Below are 7,629 nucleotides of genomic sequence, written 5' to 3'. Positions count from 1 at the left end.
GACAGAAGCTTTAGGCCGGCAGGGAGCTCAGTTTCATTTCGGGGTATGGTGGGGCCTATCATTTCGTCATGTTTTTAAGGAAAGTTCATATGTCTTGTCACAGATCTAACTTCCAGTAACTCCTCAAAAACTATATAACCCCCACCGCGGCTCGGATCTGCATACTCCTTGGTCCCTAGATGTCCGAGAACGGGCAGTGGGCTCGCGCGACGCCTCGCTGCACCTGCGGAGGAGGGAGAGCGTCTCCGTGCGTCTTGGAACGCCCGCACCGCGCTTCCCGCGCTCAGCCAGCCTGCCCGCCAGCTCCTTCGAGCCACCCCCGCATCCCTCACCCCGCCTCAATCGTGCGGGGGAGAGGGGGCTAGCACTCTAACGCCTGGGAGAGCGGCCGCGAGGGGCATAGGGACATGTCAGGCCCCTGGCTCCAAGGCGAGGCCGAATGCGCGCACACTCGGCGAGCAGGGTGGTGGCGCTCGCGGAGCGGCAGTGGGGAGGGGAGTGGAAGCGCTGTACGCTGGGGAGCAATCACACGAGCCGCGGACCCCGGGATCCCCGCCGGGTGGCGAGGTCGTGGGTGCCCGCGGTGTGCGCGACGCCTGGGCCGCGGCCACGAGCTGGGCGAGGCCGCTGCCGCCGCCGCCAAGGAGCCTGGCGGGCGGCGCGGAGCCCCGGGGAGCTGGTTTTCCCGGGCGGGCACGTGACGGGGTTGGCAGCGCTCTGGCCCGGGCTGGGAGGAGGGGGAAGCGGCGGGCAGGAGGCCGGGGGCGGGTGGCTGGCGCGCTGTGTACTTAGGTCGTGTGCTGGGGCTTTTCTCTCCCAGGAGCCGGCGGGGGGAGGGGGAGGGGCCACCGCTCCGCCTTCTCCTTTTCGCAATGTTGACGCAATCTATAAATAGTGGAACAAAAGGACCAACTTCCTCGGAGCTTTGCTGAAACTGCACAAAAAATCGAGCTGGGGGGTTCCCTGGTCCCCGGCGATGGGGCGGGGAGCGTAGCGCCAGGGGAGGGGGCGGGCGCGGCGGCGCGGGCCCTGCCGAAGGGGGACACCTGGCTGAGGCACAGCTGCCGCGGCGCCGCGCGAGCCCAGGGCGGCGATCCCAGCTCTCCGATCCCAGCCCGGGCTCGAGAGCTCGCCCGGACCGGGGGTCTTCCACCTCCGCCGTTGACAGGTCAGTGCGTACCGCCCCTTTCAACTCTGTGGGTTTTCTTTTCCCTCCCCCAAGCCTCCACTTTTAGATGGGAACTGAGGGGAAAAATAGAAGAAGGCGCAGCAGCTACAGCCACCAAATTCTGCAATCCCGGCAGTCCACGGCGGGGGTGGCCGAGGGGGCTCAATGAGGCGGCCCGTGCCTGGACCCTCGTCGTGCAGCCGGTGCTCGTGCCACGGCCTGAGACGCAGCCGGGCAGGACTGGCGTGCGCGCCCCGGGCTGTAGGGAGAGTGGAGGCGCTGGCCGCCGGGCGGGGGTCGAGGACTGGCTCCGGCTGCTTCTCTCTCCCGGGAACCGACCCCCGGCGGCGACGTGTCCAAGCCAGGAGGCCGCTGTGCGCGCCTCGCTCCCTCCGAGCTCGGACCTGGAGTCTTCACCTCGTCCTCCGCTGCTGTGGGAGGATTGAGCAGAGATACGCTGTCGCCGCACGTCGCCGCGCCTCCTGGCTTCGGTGCCCACGCACTCAGCGCGCCTGGAGTTGGGGGGCTGGGTGGGACGGGGGCACGCTCGCCTTCCGGAGCCCCCGACCTGAGCGCGAGCGCTCCCCGCGCCGCCGTGGCGGTTACACAGGGCGCGGGGGAGGGGGCGGAGCTGGCGCTGTTGACAGCGGTGCTGGATCAGGGCGGGCGAAAGTTGGGGCGAGGGGGCGGGGGAGAGGTGGGAGTCGGGGATGGGAGAGGGAGGGCGCGCGCGCGCGCGCGGGATTCGGCCGGGAGGGAGGGGCTGGGTCACGTGACAGGCAGACGCCCCCGCTATGGGCTGACGGTAGGGGTGACGTCACCACCCCTGACTGCAGGGGGTGGCACTTCCGCTCCCTCCCCCATTGCTGGTCCCCCAGCCCCCTGTACTAGCGGCTGCGACCTTTTCGCAGAGTGGGAGTGGGCGGAGGGTAGAGACGGATTTTCCTCACGGCCCTAGCCCCTGGCTGGTCCCCAGCTGCCCGGAGTCCTGGACCTGGGAGCAGAGCGGGAGCCACCGCCGCCCCCTCTCCACGCACCCCTTTGTGTGAGCGGCGGCGCAGGGCGGAGGCTGGTGCCTGCCCCCCGCGGCTCCCCCTCGGAGGGGGGCGGGGGCGGACATTGAGCAGTCAAGGCCAAGTCCGGCCGCCAGCCGCGCCTCCATCCAGAAAGAGTCGTCCTAGCGCGCGAGGTCGGACGCTCTCGACTGCTGGCCGGGGTGTCGGGTGGTTGGGGACCGGCTCAGCGACTCAGGCTCACGGTCCAGCCCGGCTGGTGTGTGGTCGAAGTCTGTCACCGCTCTGAGGGATGTGATTCCAGCAGTCGTTATGAGCTATTTGGGGAAACTCTGGGTTTTGGTGACTCAGCGCGGTGAGCGCTATTTATAGGTAGATGCGTTAAGAGCAGGGAAATACGCGTACGCTTCGCTCGGATTCGTCCGCCCGAGGAGTGCAAAGAGCTTTGTTAGGAGGCAACAATTAAAAGACAACTTTTGAAAGAAAAAAAGAGTTGGCTGTTAGAACCTGTGCTGTGAGAAAGACACAGCAAGTCTTACAAGCAGACTAGTTAGGACATAGTTTATCTCCAAAAGTTGGAACGTTTTCCAGAGCAGATGGAGAATTTTAGGGACATATCGTGACTGTAGATTTTTTTTGGATGGTGGTGCGTGAACCAGGAGCAATAATTTAGGTAAAAGACCTACTAGTCCTCCTAGTAGATCGCAGAATATCAAGAACTGCACTGGTAATTAATTACAGGATTTGTTAAATACATAACACCATGTGGTTACTAGCTGTAAAATGAAGGAAAACAATGATGTTGAAAGTTCCAGTACAATATTCTGTAACAGGAAGGTATGTATGTTATTTATCTAGCATCAAAAATCTGGGAATTATAAATTACATGTTTACCATACAATCTCTCTCTCCCAAGAAAGCACTATGGAAATTGGACATTACAGCCTGCGGTTCTTCAACAATATATAAATGCTGTACAAACACTTAACAGTCATTGCTTGTTTGGGGTTTACTTTATGGTTTTATTTTAATTATTTTCTCCCACCTCACCCCAATTTGGAAAATCAAGAGGTAGACGCTAAGAGAAAGAGCAATTGCGAGGCTGGCTACAGGGAGAAAAGAGTTCACATCTAGCTTGCTTAGCCTGCACAATTTTGTGTTGATAGTGTGACCTGAGGTGTTTCTTGAAAGAAAAAAGGTGGTGTCCAGGATGGCAGAAGGTAGGCCAGCTAAGAAGAAAGGAAAGGGCATCTAAGGCTGGGCGAGCAAAGCAGTATGAACACTGGCCTGTAGTCGAGAACTAGAGCTAGATAAGTATGGGTGAGAAAGGAAGCTGGACAGATGTTCAGGTTGTTCAGGGCTCTGTATACCCTGCTGAGGAATTTGGTCTTTAGCCTGAGATGTGCAAGTTTTCAGCATTTGGGGAGAGACATACCCTTCCGAGAAAAAAAGAAAAAGTAATGACCCTCCCTACAGACCTAGAATGCTCTTGCAGACCTAGACTAAAATTTTGCATTTTCAGGGAGGTTATGCTGCTTTGTAAGTAAATTCCTCTTGTACCTCAGCATTGAAACCTATGGGAAAGGGAGAGCCATGAAAGGATTTTTTTTTTTAATGGACGTGACATGGTCAGGTGTGCATTTCCAAAAGAGTACTTTGGTTGAGGTCCTGGAGACTTGAAGATAGAATGTAAAACAGCCTGTGATCTAAGTAAGAATCAACAAGGACCAATGCTATGTACCTAGGGACAGTGGGGATGGAGAGAAGAGGAATTCAAGAAAAGCAATTAAAAAGAGTCAGTGGAATGGGAAAACTGGTTGTGCGTTGGAAGGGCAAGGGATAACTAGGTTTTTGGTCTAGGGTGTGGACTAGAAGGAGGAGAGGGCCTCAGGTTCAAGAGGAGTTTCTCTGTTTTATCCCTGCAGAACTTGAGATATCAGAGAACTATCTCAGGAGGGTTAGAAGTAAAGTCTGGCTAAAATGTAGGTGGTAGCTAAAGCCACAGAAGAGGCTAAGGTGAACCAGAAAGTGTGTCAAGTGAGAAGAGGTCTGAGAAGGGAACCCTGGAGAACACCCACATTTAGGGGAAGAGGGGAAGCAGAAAGAGCCTTGATAGGATAGTGATGGCAGTGTCTTTAGTATATTACCTCTCATAAGTAAATCCTGCTTTCTTGGTAATGAATGAGAACATGTGGCTGCTTTAGTCCATTTATAATAAAGAACTGAAAAAGCTGTGTACTTTTTCAGTGAGAATGAAAGTATAATTACCTTTCCAAAGATTTGAATTCAGAAGGGTGGTAAGGGCAGGAGAAGATTAAATCTTGCTTTTCCCTCCTTTTTGAAACTAGGAATACCTAGGAAAGAAGAAAAGGAGAAATGGAGGAAATCAAACTTTCTCTTTCCCCTGCCCTCTAAGCCTTCAAGGAAAAGTTAGACTGGGATCCCATGACAGTGTTTTTTGTTCCTAGGGCACTAAAAGGCTACATTTCATCTTCAAGCACTAGTAATAGGAGGTGCTCTGATCACAGTCTGGCTAAGGAAACAAGAAGTGGAGGGCTAAGGGTTTTCTTTTGCTTCCTCCATCTCCTTCCTACCTGTTACAGATTTACTGGAAGCAGGGACTCAAGTAATAACAAACTGGCCCAAAATTTAGTTACTTAAAACAACAACATTACTTTGCTCATAAATATGCATTGTGGACAGGGCTCAGCAGGGACAACTTGTTTCTAATCTACTTGGCGTCAGCTGGGGCAGCTAAAAGGCTGGGAGCTGGCATCATCTGAAGGTTTGTCCACTTGCTTGTCTAGTGATTAATACGAACTCATGGCTGGGCCCTTAGCTGGGGCTATCAGCCAGAACTCCTACACATGGCCTCTCTGTGTGGTCTGGGCTTTCTCACAACAGGATGGCTGGGTTCCAAGGGTCTCAAGACTGAGAGCTAGGTGGAAGCTGTATCACCTTTTATGACCTAGTCTTAGAAGTCATGCAGCATTATATCCATCACATTCTACATGCTGGAAGCAAATTACTAAGTAATTACTAAATTACTATTATTTATTCTAGGGAGGGGAATTAGATTCTACCTTTCAATGGGAGGAGTGTCAGAATTTGCAACATGTTTAAAAATCACCACATATAACTTCAGATAAATGGAACTATAAACAATATTCTGTAAAATTAAAAATGTTTAAACATAAGAAACCAAATAAATATCCTCCTTTTCATATCAGAATGAAATATAAAAACCAAACATTTAAATGTCCAGCAAAGCTAATCCTGAGCCAATTTGAGTAGGCACAATCTACCCCCCACCTTCCTCTCCCTTGTGACCATTCATTCCCTCCAGTTTGGGCCTCCTGTACACATACAACTCTCCCTCCCAAGCGAAGTAGAAGCCCCATAGTGGCTGTTTGTCTAGGTGATGATCAGGTCCTGAAACTATTTTTCTTTTCTCTCCTTGAATTGTCTCCAATTTTGGGCCTCACTGGATCATTGGCAAGGCCATCAATGGCAAAATGTCCTTACTTCTTGAAGTTAAAAAAGCAAAATGCTATGGAGATTCCAACAAATAATTTTATAATACATAATTAAAACAAAATGACATTTCTAAAAAAAGACTACTGTCTATGCTTTTAGATGTCAGGATATTGACTTTATTTGGGCTTGTTTATTCATCAAACCCAGTAATTCTAAAGGGACAGTTGAGATTTTGGTATTTTATAAGAATTTGCCTGTTTCCCTTGAAAGTGATATAACACTTGATTATTACAATAAAAAAATTAAATGACACTTCTCCCACTTTTACAATACACACCACATTATTATTTTTTAAACCAGCACACATAGTTATTTGGTTGGTAAAGGGGCTCAAGAGCTACTCCTCTAAGGAACTGAAAATCCTACTTTTCTTTGAGTAATGAAGGTTAAATAATCTTTTCTTATAACCTCATATCTTTTAAAATTCTCCTTAAGCTGATATTATATAGATCTTTGATGTTCTCTTAGAATGACTAAATGTGCTTCCTTTATGACTTAGAGATAGAAATAGTGCTTAGGCCATTTTTATAATTCATACTCTTCTAAAGGCTAATACTTCCCTATATATTTTGGTAATTTTGCATAATTTATATTTATGTTGAGTAAAACTGTAAATTCATACTATAGAATACAGGTTTTTAAATAAATACATCCAGATAATGAGCAAGTATACATCATAAACACTTTATTTTTTCATATATTATTTAATAACTTTTGAAATAGCATGCTTTTTTTTAAATAAAATGAAGAAAGTATACCTTTGTTTTTAAAGTTTCTTACGCAGCAATGATTAAAAAAAATTGACACAGCATTCATGTTGAACTAATAGACTTTGTTAATCAGGCAGCAGTCTGTTCTTACGTCTCTGTGATTTCATAGCTACCATGGAGGAAGGCCCAAAGGAGCTGAAGTAAACACTTTTAAATTACATAATACACTTCTGAAGGAGGACAACCCCAACCAAACTGTGCCATATAGTTTTACAGATGCTATTTTTCTGTATGCCAGAATGCTCATTATCTATAGAATGACTTCATAGTAATGATAGCGAAAGAAAATTGGAAGTGGGCCAGTTTGTTTTTAGACATCTCAAATGAAGGCAGGGTTGTGAAAATTATTTTAAAGCAATTATCTAGTGAATGTTTTTTTTTAACCTTATAAACTAAGCATTTAGTAGCATTTTGTAAAGTGCTACAGTAAAAATGGCACACTGAGAAATAAATTCATAAAGAAAACATGATATTGCCAGCTAATAGTAATAATGACCTGTCTACTAAAACATTGAGAATAAATACAGTCTTACTTTTCATTAAGTAAAATAATTTGGATCTTTCTTTATACTATTTTTCTTCACCTTTCTATGTGTTCAAACTATAATTTATTTTTAAAAGAAATATTGCCAAAGTCAATAAGAAATATACTCTTCAGCATCTGGGCAAAGCATATATTAAGCATCATGGAGAAGACAAAGAATTATATGTCCTTGAGGTGGCAAAGTTATTAATATCAATATATCATCAAAAATTTAAATTTAAATTAAATTACAGAGGGAGACTCCTCCTTCGTCAGATTGACAAAGATTAAAAATAAGTGCCAATAACCAGTGTTTCTGAGAGTATAATGAAACTTAGTTTTAAAAATGTCCAAATCTTTGATAAGGAGTTCTAATTGGAACCAGTCCAAACGAAATGATTAGATATGAAGTCAAAGGTATATGTATATTCACTACAGTATCGATACAGAGGAAACAATATGAATATTCAACAGCAGGGGAGTGGTTAAATCATGTATCAAGCTGACAGAATATTATGCAACCATTAAAAATATTTAATGCCATAGAGAAGTACTAAAATTTAATTTAAGGTACACGTAAAATTTTTACATTATAAAACTATTCCTTCGCTATATTTA

At 47.4% G+C, this 7,629-nt stretch overlaps 1 long non-coding RNA gene across 4 annotated transcripts in view; it reads left to right on the top strand.

Annotated features, from left to right (window-relative positions):
• Positions 1 to 966: 966 nt before the first annotated feature.
• The window catches only part of LOC134381856 (uncharacterized), a 115,147-nt gene continuing 108,484 nt past the window's right edge, over positions 967 to 7,629 (top strand). For all 4 annotated transcript variants that reach the window (XR_010024026.1, XR_010024028.1, XR_010024027.1 and 1 more), the window contains exon 1: positions 967 to 1,168. This is a non-coding gene — a long non-coding RNA (uncharacterized LOC134381856). The remainder of the gene's footprint in view (positions 1,169 to 7,629) is intronic.

Source organism: Cynocephalus volans, chromosome 7, assembly GCF_027409185.1.
Source record: "Cynocephalus volans isolate mCynVol1 chromosome 7, mCynVol1.pri, whole genome shotgun sequence".
Classification (NCBI taxonomy): Eukaryota; Metazoa; Chordata; class Mammalia; order Dermoptera; family Cynocephalidae; genus Cynocephalus; species Cynocephalus volans.
Note: the sequence above shows the minus strand (reverse complement) of the source record. Positions and strands in the feature narration are given on the sequence as shown.